General features: G+C 42.4%; 1 pseudogene; it reads right to left on the minus strand.

The window, feature by feature from the left end:
* Positions 1-6345: 6345 nt before the first annotated feature.
* On the minus strand, positions 6346-15620 carry LOC116582269 (annotated as a pseudogene).
* Between the last annotated feature and the right edge of the window lie 9108 nt (positions 15621-24728).

The raw sequence follows: 24728 nt of genomic DNA on the forward strand, positions 1-24728 counted from the left end.
TTCCAGTATAATTGTTAGCCTGAGTAACCTTTCCCACATATTGTTTTTGTCCATATCCAATAGCTCTGATGGACAGGGCACAGTCTCTGAATGTTTCATCTGTTGGGCATTCCTCCTCCTAGTCATTTTGATGAGAGATGACTGAGGGGATGTGTAGCTGAATGTATCAACCACAATCCAGGCAAGGTGCACCCTGGAACGCTTCTAGCAATTGGGGGTTCCCACCATGAAGAGAGAAAAAAAGAAAAAAAGAAAGAAATAAAGAGATGGGGGGGGGGGAAAGGAGACTACCCAGCCCAAATCGGACCCAAAGGTAAGATTTATAAAGTATTCAAACAAAGATAAACCAAAAGACCAACAAAAGTAAATGCAGGGGCACCTGGGTGGCTCAGTGGGTTAAGGCCTCTGCTTTCGGCTCAGGTCATGATCCCAGGGTCTTGGGATCAAGCCCCGCATCAGGCTTTCTGCTCGGCAGGGAGCCTGCTTCCTCCTCTCTCTCTGCCTGCCTCTCTGCCTGCTTGTGGTCTCTATCTGTCAAATAAATAAATAAAATCTTTAAAAAAAAAAAAGTAAATGCGAAGGAAGAAAAAAAAAAGAATCCAGCCAAAATGAACCCCAAGTATAAGATTTATATACTACCAGAAAAAAAATACACAGAAACACTGACAGAAGAAAAAGATGGGGGAGTGGTTATAAATTCTCAGTCTGGGCAAGAAAGCTTATTTTGATTCTTCCTGGGTTTATCTGTATATCTTTGTTAAAGGACTCAACTTTCCTGAGATATAGGGGGATTAAAACTGGTATATATATATATGTGTGTGTGTGTATGTGTGTATATATATATATATATATATATGTAATTATATATATGTAATATGTAATATATACATATGTATTGTGTATATATATGTAACATATATCTATATATAATATATATGAAATATATATATGTAATTGATTGGGGAAAGAGGATTGCCTTGAAGCTTATCTTTACATGAACATTAAAAAAATAGAAAAGCAAAAAACAAAAAAAACCCACAGGTAAATGTATCAAAAAAGTTCAAGTTAAAAGGTTATTATGGAATTTGTTGTACTGAACCTCTCACTGTGATGGCAAATAGTTTAAAATTGTTAAAAATTAAAAAGAATGAGAATAGTGGGAAAGAATTAAAAATAAAAGTTGTATCGATGAAGTATACAGGTTTTAGGGCAATACCAGGAGCTTAATATCTTCTTTTCCCCTGATACTGGGGTTTTACAGTTTCATGGGAATCCTGTGGTGGTCTGTCCTCTTTTTTTTGGGTCGGGCTGGCTTTCTGCGGGAAGGGCCTGTGGCATGGTTTTTAAAGCAGTCTTGCTAGAGTTGAGTCTTCCTGCCCCCTACCAAGGGCCTGGACTCTGAGGAAAGAGGTTTTTCAGGCTTTTGTTCTCTGGAGGTATTTTTTTTTCTCACCTTGGTGGCTTTTGGCAGTTCTTCAAGGTTTAGAGGAAAGAAAACTACACCCAAACCTCCATCTCAGAGAGAAGCCTCAGTCTCTTCCCCTCTGAGTTCTCCAGAGCACATAAACTTACCCTGTGCCACCTCCCACAGGGAGAGCATGTCCCCAGCCACAGTCTCAGGGTCACAGGAGCTCCTGGTTTTACGCTGGTGCTACTAAAACCATGAACAGTATTAGTCCATTGAGCTGGCTTCCAGCAGCTGCCTTTGCCCTGCTGTCTGAGCAGGTCCAGACTGCTGGAGCAATTCCAACCAGAGATAGCGTGCACTGAAATTTTCCTGTTGGCAGGGGCTGGCAGTGTTCAGACTCTCTCCAGTCCTAGAAAACACCAGCTCGTGCCCACACGGACCTCTCTCAGGGGAGGGTGTGGAGCGCGACTCAGAACCCGGTTCCACAGCGCACAAGCAGAGTGCAAAATGCTGTGGTTCTAGAGAGCGCCAGCTGGCATTCACAACAGACTCGTGGGCGCTGCCACCCAGATGCTCTCACATGGGCTGGAGGCTCAGGAACCAAGGTCCGGGTGCTTTGCCACACTATCTCTGGCAGGGGCCAGCAGTCGTTGTCCTAGGTCTGTGGGCCTAAGCCCGTGCCTCTAACTGCCAGATTCCACCAATTTCCCCTTAAGATCTTTTGCTCTTTTCAAGTGCTTTTAACCAGACTCCAAGTTAATGCTGGTTCTCAATCATAGGGAACTCTTGTATTGGGGTATTATTTTCCAGTGGGTCATTTCTGGTGGCTTCCTCCCCCTTTTATTTATCTTCCAACATCAGTCTGATGTTCCCATTCTGCTTTACCTGTCCACTGGCATCTTCTGCCCCCGTAGAATCCAGAAGTGTGTAATCCTACATCTCAGGCTGATTTCATGTGTGTTCAGAGTGATCTGGTAGATAATAAACTCACTTTAGGGGACCAGCTGAAACAGCGTCTCCTACTTCTCTGCCATCTTGACCCCCTCCCTCTATTTATTTATTTATCTTACCTTCACTGAAGTTCTTTCTTTCTGGCTGGACATGAGAACAAGATTAAGTGGACCAGTGCTGGCTTTATTTCTTTATAAGTAATAATTTGAGTCTTTTTTTTCCCATTCAGTATGATTGCTTGTTCATAATAAATTCACAAAAAGCTATACAAGGAAATACCTACTGATAAGGCATCTGCCAATCAATTTATGTTTCAAGATTAAACTATCAAATGGCACTATGTCATTACAGGCATTCAACTTTTGTTTTCTTTTTTCAAGTTTATCAGTTCTTTAGTATTTCTTTTTCCTAGCAAAGGATGGTATATGATCACAAAGTAAGGCCTAAAGGCCATTTATAGTTGCTCCCAGTATTATGCTGCACGGGACTCTTAAGAGCTGATATAAACCATACTGAAAAATGTCAAATGGAACCATACCTGATCACATTAAAATAGTCTCCAATACCTTCTTCTTGGCTGACTTTGTGTTGATCTTATTAAAATTACAGTACAAAAGATTGTAGTTTTTGTAGACTTGTAGTTTTAGGGGACTGTTATGTTCATATGGATATATTTTTATTCACCAAATGTCTCTATATTAATGTTCTTTGTATAAACATGGCTGACAAAATTTTAAAAAGCACAAAAGGGTGAAAATGAGAAAGTTTTTAACTTTCAGTAAAGAATACCAAAGCAAGTATCTTTCATGAAGAAAAGCAGAGAAAAATGTTCAGTAACTTGAGCTAAAACAAACACCCTACATCAGTCAGAATTACAAAACTTAACAAGACAGGAAACAACAAAAGTTGGAGAGGTTGTGGAAAAAGAAACCTTCTTACACTATTGGTGGAAATGCAAGTTGGTGCAGCCACTTTGGAAAAGTGGGTGGAGATACCTCAAAAAATTTAAAATAATCTGAGGGGTTTGAAGTGGTGGGGGGTGGGAGGTTGGGGGAGCCAGGTGGTGGGTATTAGAGAGGGCATGGATTGCATGGAGCACTGGGTGTGGTGCAAAAATAATGAATACTGTTACTCTGAAAAAAAATTAAAAATAGAGCTACCCTATGACCCGGAAATTGAACTACTGAATATTTACTCCAAAGATACAGATGCTGTGAAAAGAAGGGCCATATGTATCCCAATGTTCATAGCAGCAATGCTCACAATTTTCAAACTGTGGAAAGAGCAGAGATGCCCTGTAACAGATGAATTTATAAAGAAGATGTGGTCCATATATACAATGGAATATTCCTCAGCCATCAGAAAGGATGAATACCCAACTTTTGCACCAACATGGATGTGACTGTGGGAGATTATGCTGAGTGAAATAAGTCAAGCAGAGAAAGTCAATCATATGGCTTCACTTACTTGTAGAATATAAGGAATACCATGGAGAACATTAGAAGAAGTAAAGGAAAAGTGAATTGGGGGAAACTGGAGGGTGAGATGAACCGTGAGAGACTGTGGACTCAGAAACAAATTGAGGGTTTTAGAGGGGCAAGGAGAAATGGGTGAGCCTGGTGGTGGGTATTAAGGAAGGCATGCATTGCATGGGGCACTGGGTGTGGTGCATAAACAATGAATCTTGGAACACTGTATCAAAACCTAACAATATATTTTATGGTGACTAACATAACAATACAAAAATGTTCAAATAAAATGAATGGCTGAGAAAAAAACCCACAAAACAAAAAACAAACAAAAAAGCAAACTTCTTTTCAGATAGGTCCCAAGGCTTGAGGAGAAAATGACTTTTCTTAATCACATGCTTCATGTAAATTAAAATGTAAACCTGCACATACATATATTTGGTTTAACAGTTGGACCCATTTTTTTTTAAAGTAAGGCAATTAAAGGAAAACAAAATCAAAATACCTTCATAAACAAAGAACTCCACCTGTAGCCTCTGTCCTTTTTACCATCGAGTGGGGCAAAATGTCTGATAAAATGTAAAATGCAGCAGGGCACCTGGGTGGCTCAGATGGTTAAGTGTGCTTCAGCTCAGGTCATGATCCCAGCAACCTGGGATCAAGCCCCTCATTGGTTTCCTGGATGAGCAGGGAGTCTTCTTCTCCCTCTCTCTCTGCCTGTCCCCCTGCTCATGCTCTTTTGCCCAGTATCTCTCTGTCTCAAATAAATAAATAAATAAACAAATACAATCCTTTAAAAATTTCTTTAAAGAATGTAAAATGCAGCATATGCAATCATGTAATCTAAAAATGATAACTTATCACAAATTGCATTTGACAGCTCACCACAACAATGGAAAACTGTCCCCTTGTTGGTTCACACAGTACTTGAGACCCAAAGTGAGGTCACCCAGTAAAATGATCTGGATAAAAAGTCTGCAGCTCAACAGATACAGTTAAATATCAAGTGATGACCCTTATCAAGACATTAAAATTTTAGGAAATGTATAGAAACTCTAGAATAATTACAGCATTTACCCAAATGCAACCCAAGGTTTATCAGTAACTTAGCATATCAAGGAAGCCTTATGAGCCAAAGAGATTGTTAGGATACGGAGTCAACCACCACTCAATTAGACAGAGAACACTCTAGATAATGCAAGTCACACAGCGAGGTTTATTTCCAGCTAGCTGGGGTCCTAGTATCCGCCTGGTGCAGCAGGTTTCAACAAGGACCCCAAGCACTCAAAGCCAAGGGTATATATAGCATTTTCAAGGCACTTCTTCATAGCTACATACATATCATGCACCCCACTTTGACAGTTTGACTTTGTTTAACCTTTTGCCACCCCGGCATCACCCTGGCGCCATCCTGGCGGTTAAGCGAGATTTAGGTTTAGAAGAAATTCAACTTTATTTACATTTCCTTCCACCTCAGCCTCCCTCAGTTTTATGGTGCAGCCTTAGGCCTTGAGGAACTGAGCCACTTGTCTCCGGAAACTGGGTTATTGAAGAGAGAGCCCTTTTTGTTGTAAATCATCAGGGCATTTGCAAACCAAGGGAGACTCCTGTCTTGCAGGATTGTGATCTCTGCAAGTTAACTTTTTGTTTTTCTTTAACATTTGGTCCCTATGACACCATCACCTAATCCCCCTGGTGGTATATGATTAAGTTGTTTTTTCAGGTTTTAGCTACTTTCTCTTATCTCAAGTTACATGCGCCCTGTGGGCTAACTCAGTAAAATGGGTTCCCGGCCTTCAGGATGGCCATTCTTATGCTAACCCACTCTTAGAGTGCAAGGTGCCAGCTTTTGCTTTGCTTTGCCAAGATGGCTGTACTTATGTCAGGGCTAGACTCCAGGTGGGTACAGCCTTGTTTTTCTTGGCCTTCACACCTGGAGCTGGTTTCTGGGACTTGTTTTTAAGTCCCCTGGGGGAGGGGAGCAGGGACAGTAAAATAGGTCCTTACAAGATCTCATTTACAACTCTGGGCAGGCAAAGAGAAAACCATTTACAGATCAACTAACCTAAGAAAACTTTGCCCTTTTAAATAGAGAGAAAACCAGCCTTTCTATACCAGTGTCTTTCCTTTTTTTTTTTTTTTTAAAGTGTGCATCCTTAATATATGAGTTTTCTGGGTTTCCCTCCCATTATAAATGATGTCGCAGACAAAGGGAAGGGGAGATCTTTCAGCTGCTGTCCTACTCGCGTCCCTTGCGGGAACTTAGGAGCGTCTTAGCTAAGGTCTGTCCGTATAAACCCCGGACCAGGCTACTCCATGGAGTAGCTGCATAATTGCTGCCATGGCCCTCCTGGTCAAGGATGCAAGATAATTGTCTCTGGGTCAAAATATCACCTTGACCACCACCCACGCTATCGAGGGCCTTCTCCGGACTCCACCAGACCGGTGGATAACAAATGCCCTAGTGATGGGGTATCAGGCCCTCCTCCTCAATGAACCAAAAGTGATCTCCCAGCCTCAGGCGGTGCTAAATCCAGCCACGTTGCTACCAGAGGTGCTGGCTGACCACCCACGCGACTGCGGGAAGGCCCAGCCCAAGTCACAGGAATAAGGTCGGATCTCAGAGACACTCCCCTCCCAGATGCGGAAATGACTGTTCAGAGACGGGAGTAGCTACATGGTCGATGAAAAGAGGTATGCGGAGGCTGCCGTGGTTTCTCCTGAGCAGGGACTCTGGATGATGGCCCTGCCACACAGGACCTCAGCGGAAAATGGAGCTGATTGCATTCACCAAGGCACTACTACAGATGGCCAAGGGGCCCGATGTACACCCTGCTTAAACAAGGCGTTGAGGTTTGTCTTGGAAGGAGCCACATCCTCGCCAACCCAGGGGCTTGGTTTGGATGCATGCTGCCAAGTGGGAAACTTGGAGCCTCGCTGGAAGGGACTGTTTACTGTCATCCAGACCACCCCCACAGCGATGAAAATAGAAGGCATCGGGCCTGGATTCACGTGGGTCACGTCAAACGAGCCAAGGATGAGGACGCCCCCCAGAGGTGGATGCCGCTGCTGATGGACCCCGCTGATCATGGACTAAAGCTAAGACTCAGAAACAATGAGTTCATTGAGTTCATTGTTGCTTCTATTGTTAAAGTATAGGTGGGAAATATAGACAATTAGGGCTTGACATACTATTTCTAAAAAGGGGGTGCTCTGCGTAGCCCTAGGAGAGAAATGCTGTTTCTGGGTAAACCACACTGGAATCATTAAAACAGTCTGGCAGCTGTTAAAAAAGGGATGTAGAACTGGCTGAAAAGTCAGATTTGACTAATCTCCAAAGAAAAGGGGGGAATGTAAGGGCCTATTCAGCCAGAGCATCCCCACCCCAGTTGAACTGTAATTTTGCTGTAAAGCTTAAATTGACCTTGCCCCCCCCAGGGGAACTTATTTAAAAGCAAGTCCGGGAAACCAGTCCCACGTAACAAAGTCCAAGTACAGGGGTGGGTTGAGCCAGGTGGAGGTATTCAATTGGTGGGGGATGCCTACTGTCTCCCTGGTTACCAAGGAGTATAGGCCCTGCCCTTTGGGAGCCTTTTGGGCGCCAATCCCAATCAAGGTGTAATAGGCTGGTTCAAATGTCTACGAGGGTAAATTGTAACTCAATTGGTCACCTAGCATCACTGTGGAGTTTCCTGTGTGTGTTAAAATCTCACTGGCCACCTGTGAGTAGCCAGGCCTGACCGCATGGCCTTTGCCCTTAAAAGCTAGTCTGTGAAACAGAGAAGGGTTGCCCTCTCTTGTAAGAGGTGCGGCCCGAATGTTCGGTTAGATTCCTGATGCTTGGCGCGAAATAAAGCTTTGCTTGACCTTCAAAACAAAAACAAAAAAAAAAAAAACAAAACCCTGCAGCTGTGCTTAGCCAGCTAGCTCCACCCTCTGGGTGTGAGCTGACCTGGGACACTGCTTTTTCTTGCTTCTTTGTGGGACTCTTATCCCCAGGCAGGTAGTTGGGCTCTTCTGTGTTCTGTTCTACTTCCACAGGTATATCTTGGAATGGGACCAGCATCTCTTCTCCAATTTCACTTTTCACAACATGCTGAGCCTTCATATCCTTGATTGATGCTATTACTGATGCCAAGGCCTCTGCTTTCAAATCCAAATGGATCCACACTGAAAGCGTCCGTAGACAAAAGGACAAGACTGATACAAAGTGAAGGACAAACAAAGCTTTATTTCATGCCAAGCATCGAGAATCAAACTGACTGTCCAGGGCCATCTCTTGCAAAGAGGCGACCCCTCCCAGTCTCACAGACTAACTTTTATAGAGTAAAGGCCATGTGGTTGAGCCTGGCCACACACAGGTGGCCAATTGAATTACATTCTACTCCATGATAGTCATCTAATTCAGCCTATGACCTTGGCTAGAATTGGTGCCTTTGTCTGGTGTCCAAAAGGAGGGGTTCACACTCCTTGGTGGGTAATACGTGTGCTTTCCCTTGTTTGGATGTTTCCACCTGGCCTGGCTCATCCTTGGCAGGTAGGGAGGTAATACATGTGCTTTTACTGATTGGACGTTTCCACCTGGCCGGACACGTCCTTGTATGTGGGCTCCACTATCAGGGACTGGTCAGTCATATTTCTCCAGTTCTGTTTCTAAGCGCTTTTCTCTTGAGGGCAAGGGGCAGGTTCAATCTAAGTTTACTGCATAAACAGCAAAATGGCTTGCTCTGGATAAGTAGGCCCTTACATTCCCCCCTTTTCTTTGAAGATTAGTCAAATCTTTGACGATTCTATGTCCCCCTGTTGTAAGGGATTATACTGAGTTTGTAAGATTAGCATCTTTATCGCCCCATTTTTTTTTTTTTTTTTTGCCATTGTCGATGGACATCAGGGCCTTTATAGTGCAGGGGCCAAAGAGTAACATCAATAATAGTAAGATTAAGGGGCCTGCAATTGCTGATATTAGGGAAGTCACCCATGGAGACCAGTTGAATAAACTTTTATATCATCCCTGGGAGTCCCTGCACTGTTGTTCGCGCTCATCTAATTTTCTTTTGACGGCTGTCAAGCTGTCTTTAATGATCCCAGTGTGATTTACCCAAAAGTAGTATTCTTCCCCCAAGGCTACACAAAGTCCCCCTTTTTCTAAGAATAGTATGTTAAGCCCCCTTCTATTTTGCAGTACCATTTTGGCTAGAGAGCTTAGGGAATCAGTTAGCTTATCTATATTTTCATACATGTGACATAAATCAGCATCTACTTGGGATCCCAGAGCCTCAAAATCTACTTTTTATTTTATTAAGGCTGCGGTTCCTATTGCTGTAGATCCCGCTATTCCTGCAGCCACTAATGGTGGAATTAGGATGGGACCGCACATTGTGTTCGCCCTGTCCCTGCAGTAAGATGCTGGAATCCTTTGACCCCCTTATAATAACCTACTTGGGGAAGGATGTGAGCTGTTATACAGAGTTCATTCCATGAAGAATAAAGCAAGATTAAGGCATGGTGTGAGCCCTGAATTACAAGCAAACCAGGCCCTGATAGGGGCCTTAAGGAAATTAGTGAAGACGGTAGGGACCATTATACCCTCTCATAAGTTTTTGTATTGGGAAGATGTTTCCCTTTCCATGTAGCAAAGCAAAGTCCATTACCTCTTATATCTCCTAAAGTTAGTCTAGGTATTTTTTCCCATTCACAGGAGTTGTAAGAGCTTTCATTTTTAATTTGGCCCTTTTGGGTCCCTATAGTAAGATTGGCCCCCATGCCAATATAGTATGGGGGCTGAGGATTTAAACATAGCCAGCAGTCTCGGGTGATATTAGGATTTGAAGCATTTAAAAAATTAAACATTGTATCTGCCAGTGGGAGTAAACTTTTTATAGCATTATTGCCATTGTCAACCTTTTCTCTTTTCTTTTTTATGATAGTTTCCCTTGGGGTAGACGTGGCGGGTAGCTTCGTTGGTTTTAATAGCTTGGGAGGATTTAAAACTAGGTTCAGCCCTATAGGCTGAAACGGTTCTCGAATTCTTATCTTCTGGATGGTGAATTGCCCTCCTCTATCTGCACCAGGTTCATAGTATCTAAGGCCCCAAGATCGGCCATATTCCCAGAGATGATCTTTGGGGTTGATGATTGTAATAGATATATTTGTACAATATTTTCCAGATCGGTGGGATGCAATTGAAGGAAAGATCCCTGTGGCTAAATTTTTAACAAATTCTTTTTGTGTTACCAGTTATCTGTTCTGATGGGTACTACCATTATATGGGGGTCACGGTTTATCCCCCAATCAGAGGCTATTGTCTCACATTCCCACCGTGCACAGTAATAGTCTGAAGCTCTTGCACACCCTGTATGAGTCCCTGTGTAAGGACACATGTAGTAAGAGTCATGCGTGACACAAGGAGTTACAGGTGCCAACTGACATATGGTTATATTAAATTGCATAGTTAGCTGATGGGTCAGCCATTTATTGCTTTGTATAACCTTTTCAATTTTTGTTAATCCCACTTGTCTAATTTCCCATTTATACTTCTCTGTCTGATGGGGTGACTCAGAAGTTTTTACATAGACCGGTAATAATAGAAGTAACAATAAACTTAATGAACTCATTGTTTTTTTGAGTCTTAGCTTTAGTTCATGGTCGGCGGGATCCATCGACAATGGCATCCATCTCTGAGGGGCGTCCCTGTCTTCGGCTCGTTTGACGTGACTCGTGTGAATCCAGGCCCGGATGCCTTCTACTTTTATTGCTGTGGGGGTGGTTAGGATGACAGTAAATGGTCCCTTCCAACGAGGTTCCAAGTTTTCTACTTGGCGGCGGCACATTCAAGCCAAGTCCCCGGGTTGGTAAGGATGTGGTTCCAGCTCCATCTCCATTTCAGTGTGGGCAGTTTGGATCCCTGAGTGGGCTCTTTTTAAGACAGACTGCAATGCCTGCAGTGACTGGAGTACAGACTGATTAGTCACTTTTGCTAGGGCAACCTTTTGTAGCCAAGGGCAGAGTGAGGGGTGGGGGTGTTTCCCAAACATTATTTCAAATGGGGTCACCTTGTTTAAATAGGGTGTACATCATGCCATGAGGAGGGCGAAAGGAAGGAGAGTCACCCATCCATCACCAGCCTCCAGACTTAGCTTTGTCAAGGTCTTTTTAAGAGTCCAGTTCATTCTCTCTACTTGCCTGCAACTCTGGGGCCAGTAGGCACAATGTAGTTTTCAATTAGTGCCAATGGCTTTGGCCAATGCCTGTGATACTGAACTCACAAATGTAGGGCCATTGTCTGACCCAATCACGAGAGGTAACCCAAACCTCTAGTAGCTTTTGGCTACCACTCTTGCCATCTCATGTTTGGCAGAAAAGGCCTCTACCCAGCCTGAAAAGGGATCCATAAAAACTGACATATACTTGTGTCTATATTTTCCCAGTTTCATCTCTGTAAAATCCATTCCCCAATAAATTTTTGGCTCTTTACCTCTTTCTCTTTTTCCTCTTCCCATTTTAGTTCTTCCCGCATTTACTACCTGACATTGAGCACATCTATCAACCACATCCTGAGCCATACTCCATAATTTAGAAACTTGAAACTGCTTGCCCATAAGCTCCTTAAGCTTGCATGTCCCCAAATGAGTGCCCTGATGTATTTGGCTTACTAATTTCCTCCTAGTCTTAGCCCAGGCCCCTTCATAGTCTAGTTTAACCCATTTTTATAAATATTTTAAATCTTTAAATCAAGTTGTCTAGCTTAGGTAAACAAACATTTAAAGACAACCAAATCTAGAATTTAACATCCATAAAGGCGTGTTATTAAAACATAATTTTTTCTCTCTAAAATAACCCTCATTTCCAGAGATAGCCAAATCAGGACTAATTTATTTGAAAAACAAGTCCAGTTTTTAACAAACCTGGCCTAATTATTTACATAAGCTCAGCAAGAACAGTGAGTGTGAGTCAAGCAGAGAAAGACAACTATCATATGATCTCCCTGATATGAGGAAGTGGTGATGCAACATGGGGGCTTAAGTGGGTAGGAGAAGAATCAATGAAACAAGATGGGATTGGGAGGGAGACAAACCATAAGTGACTCTTAATCTCACAAAACAAACTGAGGGTTTCTGGGGGGAGGGGGGTTGGGAGAAGGGGGGTGGGGTTATGGACATTGGGGAGGGTATGTGCTTTGGCGAGTGCTGTGAAGTGTGTAAACCTGGTGATTCACAGACCTGTGCCCCTGGGGATAAAAATATGTGTTTATAAAAAATAAAAAATTTATGGGGCGCCTGGGTGGCTCAGTGGGTTAAGCCGCTGCCTTCGGCTCAGGTCATGATCTCAGGGTCCTGGGATCGAGTCCCGCATCGGGTTCTCTGCTCCGCGGGGAGCCTGCTTCCTCCTAAATAAAAAGGAAAAAATAAATAAATAAATAAATAAATAATTTATTAAGAATAAAAAAAGAGTGAGTTTCTATGGTTACAGGCAATGGAGGATGGTAACAGGGTGTTTTTGCAGTCCCTCAAAGTTGGGCTGCTTCCTTAATCTCTCAAGGCCAAATGGCCCTTTCACTTGGAAGTATAATCTATGTGGAGGCAGGTCAGGAGAGTGCTAAATCACCTTGGAGGCTGTTCTTCTTTCTTTCTTATTTAAACAGGATCAGGCATCTGGTCTTTTCTCCCCTTTTTTTTTCCTTAGTCTGTCCTGACCATACCTATTTTTTTTTTTCCTGAATATTTTCCTTCACAAACCTTCTACAACCTTCCTTTGCATTCAGATTTTGTCCCAAGCCATTTCCTTCCAAACAACCATCTCATTTAGGACAAAATTACCTTTTTTACTTTCAACAAAATGTACTTCCATTTCTTAAATCTTTCTTACATATTATCTACTTTCCTATATACAGAGTTGTTTCCCTTATTTCCATCAGTCTTAGTTACATTTAACAGAATTTTGTACTCTTAGAAAGACCTTAATCAGTTATTAACCAATTGTGAACTGTTACAACAGAATTCTTCAGATGGCAAATTTATGAATCAGTTAAGCGCAAAACACGTTTACCAACAGATTTTAAAAGCACAAACCTAGTTTCAGTAATTAATGTCTTAGCATTTTATCCTGTTTGGTTAAGATCTAGATGTCCATAATTTAAAACCATTTGTCATCCAACCAAAACTTTAAAGTTTCAGGTTACCAAATACTTTGAAAGCTACTTTAGCAATTACCTATTAAACTTTGAGACAGACAATTAACCATCAGTTTAGTCATTTCTTTGCTAATAGATTTCAACAGATTTTAACAGAAATAATGAGCTTATTTAATCTTAAGTAAACTCTGAAGTTTTACATTTACTGCTGATAACTTAAAAGACATGTATATCTTAATTAAACCAACAAACTTAGTTCAAATACTGATTTACGTTCCACCTGGGCCCACTCCACTTTGAATATTTACCCAAGACATGGGTGGGAGGATTTGGAGTGGGGGGTGTTAGGTCCAGGGGCTGCTCTTCTTGCTCCTTGACAGTGAAGAGAGAAGGAGCCATAGTGCATGATCTAGAGGCTAGTCATGCAGTCTGCACGCACGTTGGTGCAGAAACATGAGAAGTGGGAGACAGAAGAAACAAAGTGCCACCGGAAGGCAGAAAAAGGATTCCCAGTTTTAGAGCTTATCAACTTCAACAGAGAAGCAGACGTCATGCTTTCCCACCAGCAAGGGGTGGGGGCTAGTCAGTCCACATCGGGCCAGAGAGGGCAAGGAACTTCCCCGAAACAAAGGAAGTTTTTGCAGCTTCTTGGGAATATTCCTTAAAGTCTCTGTCTTGAGTTAGACCAACCCCAGCTGGCTCCAGTTATAGCCAGCCATTAACACAAGAAATGAGTAAGGGAGAAACCCCACATCTATGAGGCGGAACGGAGAGATGAAAACCAGAGTCCCCTTACTCTGCTTGCCCCATTCCTTCAAACACAACAAGCAACACAACAAACAACACAACAAGCAACAAGAAGACAAGACAAAGACAACCACAGGCCCAGTGGCCCATCTTCGACCAGATGTTAAACCCAAAGATGTACAAGATGTAATCCCAGCTTAAAAACGTAACCTGCCACTGTAGGGAATTTTCTTGGTTCCCTATGAGCATCTGTTGACCCAGCGGGGAATTTTCTCCGTTCCCTACGTGCATCCTAAACCCAACGGTTGTGGTCCCCTTGACACACTCGTTGGTGGGGATTTTTTTGGTCGCCTAGATGCTCTCGCTGGTGGGGATTGCACCTGGTCCCCTAGATGCACCCAATGTTGGGGATTTTCTCAGTCCCCTGATTGCCTGGGAGGGCCCCTACCCCCTGGCAATCCCCCCCCAAGGGATGAGGCGTCCCCGCATCCACTCCAGCCCTGGGAGCTATGCTGCATCCAGCTTCTCCCCGTTATTACCCTGAAGCTCCGCAGACAGACAGATAAGACAGACAAACAGATAGGATCTCAAGGGGTCTTGAGATCTTACCTCCGGAGGCTTTCTGATGCTGGCTCAGTCCTCGCCATTTTATCCCGGATGAGCCCCCACTGAAAGGGTCTGTAGACAAAAGGACAAGACTGATACAAAGTGAAGGTCAAGCAAAGCTTTATTTCACGCCAAGCATCAAGAATCAAACTGACCGGCCAGGGCCGTCTCTTGCAAAGAAGTGACCCCTCCCAGTCTCACAGACTAACTTTTATAGAGTAAAGGCCATGTGGCCTGGCCACACACAGGTGGCCAACTGAATTACATTTTACCCCATGATAGTCATCCAATTCAGCCTATGACCTTGGCTAGAATTGGTGCCTTTGTCTGGTGTCCAAAAGGAGGGGCTCACACTCCTTGGTGGGTAATACATGTGCTTTCCCTTGTTTGGATGTTACCACCTGGCCTGGCTCATCCTTGGCAGGTAGGGAAGTAATATGTGTGCTTTTACTGATTGGACATTTCCGCCTGGCCGGACACGTCCTTGTATGTGGGCTCCACTATTAGGGACTGGTCAGTCATATTACTCCAGTTGTTTCTAAGCGCTTTTCTCTTGGGGGGAAGGGGCAGGTTCAATCTAAGTTTACTGCATAAACAACAAAATGGCTCTCTCTGGCTAAGTAGGCCCTTACACACACCACACATCTTTGAATAGCCATTTGAAAAATAAAGCTAATAACACCTTTAATTTTTTTTAACTTTAAATTTTTATTTTTTAAATTTCTTTTCAGTGTACCAGAATTCATTGTTTATGTACCACACTCAGTGTCCCATGCAATACTTGCCTTCCATAATACCCACCACGTTTCACCCAACCTCCCATGTCCCGCCCCTTCAAAACCCTCAGATTGTTTTTTAGAGTCCATACTCTCTCATGGTTCATCTCACACTACAATTTCCCCCAACTCCCTTCTCCTCTCCATCTTCCCATGTACACCTTTAATTCTTAACAAAGCTTCTTCACAGAGATTTGTCTGAGACATATCATCAAGACCATCTATGTACAAAACCACTGTTTTGGCACATTTGTTTGTAGTTCCCAGAAAAAAACTGAGCTTTCCTTATTGTGAATTTACCATCTGCTCTATTTGGAAAACCAAAAAATGTCATAAATTTCAGAAGCCAGTAGTTTTGTTTCTCCTGGAGTTGTAGTCTTCTATATAACATTGTGCAAGCTTAACATCATATGTTTTCCTTTCATCTTTTCTCTGTTGGCATGGCATTCTGCTAAGTACTAAAGAGTGAGCAAAGTGGAATGGACAACAGGGGGGTTGGGGTGGTCCATAAACAAATAAGACCAGGCAGACATGTCTGATCCTGGACATTGTCTCTTCTATTTAATGTATCTGCTTCTAGATCCCATAGCTACTTAACTACTGAGAGATTATCAGGTTCTTCATTCATGGTTGAGGAGGAAGAATTCATCTGTTATGCCATACACATGAACAAAATCTTCTTAAATTTGTGCCAAAGCTTTTGGAGTCCAGAGCCTGTTGCACCATCAGGGCCATATCAACGAATGAGGCAGAGGAACCCTGGAGCCACAGAGTGGGTCCCTCAATTAGTAACCATGGCCTCAGTGATGACAAAGGACCAGGTTAACTCTAGAAGCTGAAGAGCGAATTGTTGGATTGTTTAAATTAAATATATGTAAATAATTTTTGAAACTAGGTGATGGGTTCACAGGGTTCACTTTACTATTCTTATTACTTTTGTATACTTTTGAAAATTCCCATATAGAAAAGTTTTTAAAACTTTTTAAAAAAGTTTAAAAACTGTTGATAATAACTTCTGATGATTGTTTCTACTTCCTTGGTGTTAGTTGTGATCTCTCCATTTTCATTCATAATTTTATGAATTTGGGCCTTCTCTCTTTTCTTTTGGATTAGTGTGGCCAATAGTTTATCGATCTTATTGATTCTTTCAAAAAACCAGCTTCTAGTTTCATTGATACATTCTACTGTATCTCTGGTTTCTACCTCATTAATCGTGATTATTCCCCTTCTTATGTGTGAGTTGTTTTGATTTGTTGTTGGTTCTCCAGCTCTTTAAGGTCTAGAGACAGCTGGTGTATTCTGGATTTTTCAGTTTTTTGAGGGAGGCTTGGATGGCTATGTATTTCCTCCTTAGGACCGACTTTGCTGTATCCCATAGATTTTGGACCGAAGTGTCTTCTTTCTCATTGGTTTCGATGAATTGTTTAAGTTCTTCTTTGATCTCCTGGTTGATGCAAGCATTCTTTTTTTTTTTAAGATTTTATTTATTTATTTGACAGAGAGAAATCACAAGTAGGTGGAGAGGCAGGCAGAGAGAGAGAGAGAGGGAAGAAGGCTCCCTGCTGAGCAGAGAGCCTGATGTGGGACTCGATCTCATCAGAGATCATGACCTGAGCCGAAGGCAGCGTTTAACCCACTGAGCCACCCAGGTGCCCCGATGCAAGCATTCTTAAGCAAGGTGGTCTTTAGTTTCCAGGTGTTTGAGTTCCTTCCAAACTTTTCCTTGTGATTGAGCTCCAGTTTCAAAGCATTGTGATCTGAGAATATTCAAGGAATAATGTCAGTCTTTTTGTAAGGCTGAGTCCTGATTTGTGACCCAGCATGTGGTCTATTCTGGAGATGGTTCCATGTACACTTGAGAAGAATGAGTATTCTGTTGTTTTAGGGTGGAATGTTCTGTATATATCTATGAGGTCCATCTGGCCCAATGTGTCATTCAATTCTCTTGTTTCTTTATTGATTTTCTGCTTCGATGATCTGCTTATTTCTGAGAGAGGCATGTTAAGATCTCCTACTATTAATGTATTCATATCAATATGACTCTTTATCTTGATTAACAGTTTTCTTATGTAATTGGCTGCTCCCATATTGGGGGCATAGATATTTACAATTGTTAGATCATCTTGGTGGATAGTGCCTTTAAGAATGATGTAGTGTCCTTCTGTATCTCTGACTACAGTCTTTAGTTTAAAATCTAATTTATCTGATATGAGAATCGCTACCCCAGCCTTCTTTTGAGGCCCATTGGCATGGAAGATGCTTCTCCATCCCTTCACTTTCAGTCTGGGTGTATCTTTAGGTTCAAAATGGGTCTCTTGTAGACAACATATGGATGCGTCCTGTCGTTTTATCCAATCTGCAACCTTTTGCCATTTTATGGGCGCATTTAGGCCATTCACATTGAGAGTTATTATTGTTAGATACGTTTTTATTGACATCGTGTTACCTTTGAAGTCTTTCTTTCTGTAGATTGTCTCTATATTTCTGTCCAATGCTATTCTTAGGATTTTTCCTCTTTTATAGAACCCCCGTTAATATTTCCTGCAGTGTCGGCTTGGTGGTTGCATAGTCTTTTACGCCTTGCTGGTCTTGGAAACTCTTTATCTCTCCATCCATTTTGAATGTCAGTCTTGCTGGATAAAGTATTCTTGGCTGCATGTTCTTCTCATTTAGAGCCCTAAATATGTCTTGCCAGCCCTTTCTGGCTTGCTAGGTCTCTGTAAACAGGTCTGACGTTATTCTTATGGGCTTTCCTCTGTAAGTAAGGAGCCTCTTTATCCTAGCAGCTTTCAAGAGATTATACCTACAATTATGATTCCTCAATTTGACTATCAGGTGCCTTGATTTTTTTTGGAATCTATAATCTTGGGTGGAGACCTTTCGGCCTCTAGTACATGAATGCTGGTTCCATTTGCAAGATTGGGAAAATTTTTGAAGAACTTGTTCCACTATATCTTCTAGATTTCTTTCTTTTTCCTCCCCTTCAGGGTTTCCAATAATTCTGACATTGGAACGTTTCATGGCATCATTTATTTCCCTGATTCTGTTTTCATGGTTTCTAAGCTCTTTGTTCCAGGCTTCCTCCTGATCCTTTCTCTCTGTCTGTTTGTCCTCCAGATCACTAATTCTATCTTCTGTCTCAGTTACCCTAGCTTTGAGAGAGTTTAGATTAGATTGGAACTCATTGAGAGCATTGTGAACCTCAGCCCTGGTAGCTTTTAGCTCCGCCCTAACATTGTGAACATCATCTCTGGTTGCTTTCAGCTTGGCCCTAATCAATTCCGTTTGGTCATCCATGGCTTTCTCTACTAGCTATTGCCTGGATAATTGTTAGCCTGAATTCTCTTTCCGACATATTGTCTATGTTGATAGCCGTTAGCTCTGTTGCGGAAGGTCCATCCTCTGTATCTTTCTTCTGTTGGGCATTCCTCCTCCTAGTCATTTTGGTTGATATCCAGGATCTATAAAGAACTCCTCAAACTCAACACACACAAAACAGACAATCATATCAAAAAATGGGCAGAAGATATGGACAGATACTTCTCCAATGAGGACATACAAATGGCTATCAGACACATGAAAAAATGTTCATCATCACTAGCCATCAGGGAGATTCAAATTAAAACCACATTGAGATATCACCTTACACCAGTTAGAATGGCCAGAATTAGCAAGACAGGAAACAACATGTATTGGAGGAGATGTGAAGAAAGGGGAACCTTCTTCCACTGTTGGTGGGAACGCAAGTTGGTACAGCATCTTTGGAGAACAGTGTGAAGATTCCTCAAGAAATTAAAAATAGAGCTTCCCTATGACCCTGCAATTGCACTCCTGGGTATTTACCCTAAAGATACAGATTTAGTGAAAAGAGGGGCCATCTGTACCCCAGTGTTTATAGCAGCAATGTCCACGGTCGCCAAACTGTAGAAAGAACCAAGATGCCCCTCAACGGACAAATGGATAAGGAAGATGTGGTCCATATACACTATGGAGTATTATGCCTCCATCAGAAAGGACCAATACCCAATTTTTGTAGCAACATGGACGGGACTGGAAGAGATTATGCTGAGTGAAGTAAGTCAAGCAGAGAGAGTCAATTATCATATGGTTTCACTTACTTGTGGAGCATAACAAATAGCATGGAGGACATGGGGAGTTAGGAGGAGGGAGTTGGGGGAAATTGGAAGGGGAGGTGAACCATGAGAGACTATGGACTCTGAAAAACAATCTGAGGGGTTTGAAGTGGCAGGGGGGTGGGAGGTTGGGGTACCAGGTGGTGGGTATTATAGAGGGCACAGATTGCATGGAGCACTGGGTGTGGTGCAAAAATAATGAATACTATTATGCTGAAAATAATAACAAAAATTTAAAAAAAGTTTAAAACCTTTAAAAAATTTTTAAAACGTTTTAAAAAGACTTTTTTAAAAAAAATTATTTAAAAAAAGAAAAGTTTTTAAAAAGAAAAGGGCGCCTGGGTGGCTCAGTGGGTTAAAGCCTCTGCCTTTGGCTCAAGTCATGGTCCCGGGATCCTGGGATTGAACCCTGCATCAGACTTTCTGCTCGGCGGGGAGCCTTCCTCCACACCTCTCTCTGCCTGTCTCTCTGCCTACTTGTGATCTCTGTCTGTCAAATAAATAAATAAAATCTTTAAATGTGATATATATATATTATATATATTACATTATATATATATATATATGTATGTATGTATATATATATATATATATACATATATACCAAGAAAGACAGAGCAGGAAGCAGGAAAAATGGATGTCACACAATGGACCTAGGAGAACTTACAAAGCAAAGTTTAGCTCTAGTACTTGCCAACCAATATGCTGGGTATGTGTGAAAGTAGTATTGGGATGTATGTAGGCAGCACAGAGGGTAGGAACATCTGTGAATGCGCAGTGCGCCTTTGTGTCTATATATCATCTTGTATGTAGAGTGATATGGTTGTATGTGCACTCAAAGGAGTGCATGTGTGCAAAGGAGTATATGAATGTGACAGATTGTAGACACTTTTATACCTAAGGAGATGAATGTAAACATTGTTAGTGTGGTTGATGTGCATGTACAGGTTTAATCGAATATATGCGTATGTAGGTTATAGGAGAGTTTGTATGTTCAGGGCTATGTACTTGTGGATATTTCGTGGTTCTGTGTTTGTATATACATATTATTCGTGCACACATATCTGGGGTATGTGTGTATAATCACAGAACAGGTTGAATTGAGTATGTAGTAGTATGAATATGGTATAGCAAATTTAGAGGACTCAATGTGTATGCAATCTAAGAGAGTGGTGACTCACTCAGGGTTGTGAATCTAAGGGTACTGTGTTCTGTTCCTCTGGACTAGTGAAAAGAGGTTGAGTGCTATGGAAATGGGTAGCATGGCTGTTCTGAGGCTGAGGCATACAAAGCTACTGAACACATAACACTTATCTCCTTAAGGAGTGAGACTGTGTCTGTGCAAGAGCCAAACTGGCAGCTAGTTTAGAGGACAAGAGGGACATTACTTTCCTCCAGAATCAGGGTTGTTGCAGCTTCATTCCCTTGCTCTTCTACCTCATGAACAAACAAAAGAGGTAATGAAGGTGAGCTCACAGTCCTCAACTAGTTTCCCTTATGCTCCCCTCTCTGACCCCTTCTCCTCCTAGCAGCGCCCTTAGTGGTTTTTTTTTTTAGATTTTATTTATTTATTTGAGAAAGTGAAAGCACATACAAATGAGTGGGGAGAGAGGAGCAGAGGGAGAAGGAGAGGAAGAAGCAGACTCCCTACTGAGCAGGGAGCCTGGAGGAGGGGCTCAATCCCAGAACCCTGGGATCATGACCTGAACTGAAGGAAAACACTTAACAGCTGAGCCCCCCAGATGCCTCAACACCTCCTAGTACTCATTAACAGCAAGTTATAAGTTGGCCTCTAGAGTCAATGGATGGCTGTGGTGTTTCCTGTGGTAGCTAGAGTTGTTGTGTTTCCCCAGGCAAGGAAGGCTGGTGAAAGATGGGGAGGAAGCCTGAGAAGATCCCATCCCTCCAACTGAGACTCAGCCTGTTAGATAACTTCATCAGTGTAAAACTTATCTGAGACCTACTTAATTGCCTCATCACTCCTCTCCTCCAGTACCCAAAGTTCTTCTGTCCTATCCTACCCCTTTTCTCCTTCTGCTTTTCTCACTTGCCCTGTTTAGGCCTGGGCCAGATGCCCACTTTACCCCTTCCTCCCAGGAAACTGGGGACAAAGTCAATGTATGTCTAGGGAGAGAGCTGTTGTTGGAGGAATCTCATAGCCTGGGGCCAGGACAATAGTCTGGATCCCTTATTTGGCCCCCTTGTATTGCTCTATAGAATGCCAAACTCATCTTCTACTGTTCTAAATTCTTCTAGTGGTCAGAGCTCCAGAAGCTTTTTCACCATATGGCCCAAGATGCAGGCCTGTGAGCTCTGAGAAATATTTGGAAGTTTTTGTAAGGGTGCTTTTAATAGTTGAGACTAGACAAAGATTTAGGCTAAGAGCCTGGGCTTTGGATTCTTTTACACATTTCTGGCTCTCTTAGATCCTTGACAGGATTTATGGCATGGCTTATAGCACCTGGCATGGCCCAAAGGTAGCTGAGCTTTAGCCCTGGGTCCAGTTTATCTTGTCTCCTTTTTGCATAGAGAGAACATGTTCTGCAAAGTGGACATCTTCCTCTTCCAGCTTGTCAAATGTATTCATTGCAAGTGGCCGAATTAACATAGAGCCACAGCCTTATATATTGGCACACAGGCCCAGGAACTTCCTCCTTGGCATCACCTCCACATTTTAGGGTCTGACATCAACAACAGCTGGAACAGGTTTGAGTTGGCCAAGTTGGGATGATCTTTGAGTTGGGTCCAAGATCTAGATGGTCTCATATTCCCCAACTTTTACACTAGGAGTATACATATAGGGGATAGAACCCTCACCTGGGAGTTCGGAAAATTTGGTCCTTCCCAATTCTGCCAGCTTAGACAAATCTCTTGCCACTCCGACCTCAGTTTCCTATAGCTATAATATCAATTTACTGTAACTTGCCCTGTTCTCTTCCCAGGGCATTTGGAGTTTGAATATAGGCATGTCTACATGCAAAATAAACTAGATTATGTATAGGCCCGATCAGAGGACTGAACAGTGCATTTGGATGGTGGGTATTATTGCAGAATAATACACAAATGGTTGCTCTTGTCTTGAACTGATAGCATAATTGATTTTTGAAATATCCCATACAGCATATTGCCTCTTAAGAGAAATAGCTAATTCTAACCTTAAGCCCCTTCTCAAATAGTTTCCACATTCTTTTGGACTTTTGTGGCTAGCTCAGATTATTCAAGCAACATCTGGGGACATCTGGCTTGGAGAAAAATGACGAAAATCCTCCTTAAACCTTTTCCTTCTCTATTTTTTTTTCTTTCCCTTAATATACTGTCAACTTGCTGTCCTATTTTCCAGGGTTCTAGATTAAAAGGGTGTTGCCCTTCTCTTTGGAATTAAGGTCCAAGCAGTGGATGATCTGGATTACTGGGATGAGGACAAGAGGGTGTGCCTTTAGGGCCCCTTTGAAAACCTGGGGATCTATACCCTAAAGTTTTCTAGTGCAGGATCCTTTGATGTGGCTAGAGAGACATTGGAAAGGCCTTTTATTCCCAATTTTCCCTACTGACCTATCAGAGTACCTGAAAATCTACTCACAGGAAGTGTTCTTTTGTGTTAAGAACTCATAGTTACAGAAGGCCCCTGGTAGCATTCTTTTTCCCTTCCTCCTCCAGGTCAGGAGAATATAGCAGTGGCCAACTTGTTGGTGTCTCTCCCTTTAGTTTCTTCAGCTCCACAGAAGTGGCAGTAGAAAGAAGAGAGGAAATTCTGTTTTCCTCTCCACCTAGAGACGGTGGCCTAGATGGCTCCTGAGCTTCCTATACCAACTGTAAGGGCCTACCTCACTAACTCCTATTTAAGGAGGACCATATTTATTAGGTACCATTTTGGTGGAGGATTTTCATGGAAATTTGAAGAAAACCTTCACATTTTGGCTTTCTACTCACTGAAGAGTCAGGCCCTAATGTATCTAGTTGTTGAGATGCCATCCTTTAGTTAAATTAGATGGCAGTCCCACAAGGAAAGAGGTGCCCAGCTATAGGTTCAGCTCCACACTTTTTTAAAGCTTCCTCTGCACCATCTTTGTTTCTTTCATTTGTTCCCTTGACTTCTTTGTCCTTTTACTGTTTTTCACTCCTCTTTCCCCAACAATCTTCCCCACCATCCTTTCACTATTTAGCTTTCTGCCTGTCACTCCTTTTTTTTAAATTTTTAATATTTAAAAAAAAGATTTTATTTATTTATTTGACAGACAGAGATCACAAGTAGACAGAGAGACAGGCAGAGAGAGAGAGAAAGGGAAGCAGGCTTCAGGCTTCCTGCCGAGCAGAGAGCCTGATGCAGGGCTTGATCCCAGGACCCTGAGATCATGACCTGAGCTGAAGGCAGAGTCTTAACCCACTGAGCCACCCAGGCGCCCCAGCTTGTCACTTCTTGATCACAAGCATCCAAAATGGGTGTTAACAAATGCATTCAATTACACAGCTGTATAAAAGATGGCTCTCTAACTCCTGGAGGGAAAACCAAGCAAGGTGGAGAGGATGAAGATGTTGTAGAGCAATTCAGTGTTCCCAGGGCCTCCTGAAAGGAGGAGTTCCATTGAGACTCTAGAGATTAAGTTTGCCAACCTCATTTGAGAAAGACCCTTCCCCATTTCTTTTCTCTAATCTTCCCTTCCCTTCCTTTCATTTTCGTCTTTGCTTCTTAGAAAATCCCTTGGTTTCCTTTAACAAAACCCCCCTCAACTGGGGGTGCCTTTCAAGATTATGGGAGTGTAATGAATTAGAGAATTACTTTCCTCAGCATAGAAATGTCTCTCCTCTCACTCAGTGCTTCCCTAAGTCAAAAGAGGGAAAGGAAAAACAGTTCCATCCCCACTGTTTCATTGGGTCTCCTCAGAGACAGATGGTTACTGCCAAAACCAATGAGTGAGTGATGAGTGGTTGAGTTGGATAAGATGGAACCCCTGCTAGCAGAGAAGAAGCAGTGCACAGTTGGCTGGACCCTGAGTTAGGAATCTAGAGACCTTTATAGGCCCATGGGAGAGAGGTAAGGAGGGAAGGAAAAGGGAGGAAGGGAAAGGAGGGCCACAGGAAGAGGAATTGAGAAAGAGAAAAAGTGGGCTCCAAGCTATTTCCCACAGGTTCCTTTCCCATTTGGAGATGGGATCCAGGCCTAGCATGGGTAAGACGGACAGAGATAACAACTGTGGTCATGGGACGGGCACAGGAGTACTTCTGTATTCTGTGCTCTGAGCATCCTGGTAAGATGAGAACACCAGAAATCCAAGTTAGGCCCATACATAGTATCTCAATGCATCAAAAATAAGGGGTGAGAAAGCAAAACTTCAGTAAGAGAAACTTTATTTGGTCACCTTCATGCCGTGAAGCTCGGCTGGCTGATTAATTTCCACTCAATGAATCAGGTGAATCAAGCTGACCTAAAACTGACCAAATAGTGTGCTTAATTTTAATGTCATATAGACAATAACTTTTTCCTGTCATCAGTTTTCCTATTAATAGTAG

This window comes from Mustela erminea, chromosome X (genome assembly GCF_009829155.1).
Source record: "Mustela erminea isolate mMusErm1 chromosome X, mMusErm1.Pri, whole genome shotgun sequence".
NCBI lineage: Eukaryota > Metazoa > Chordata > Mammalia > Carnivora > Mustelidae > Mustela > Mustela erminea.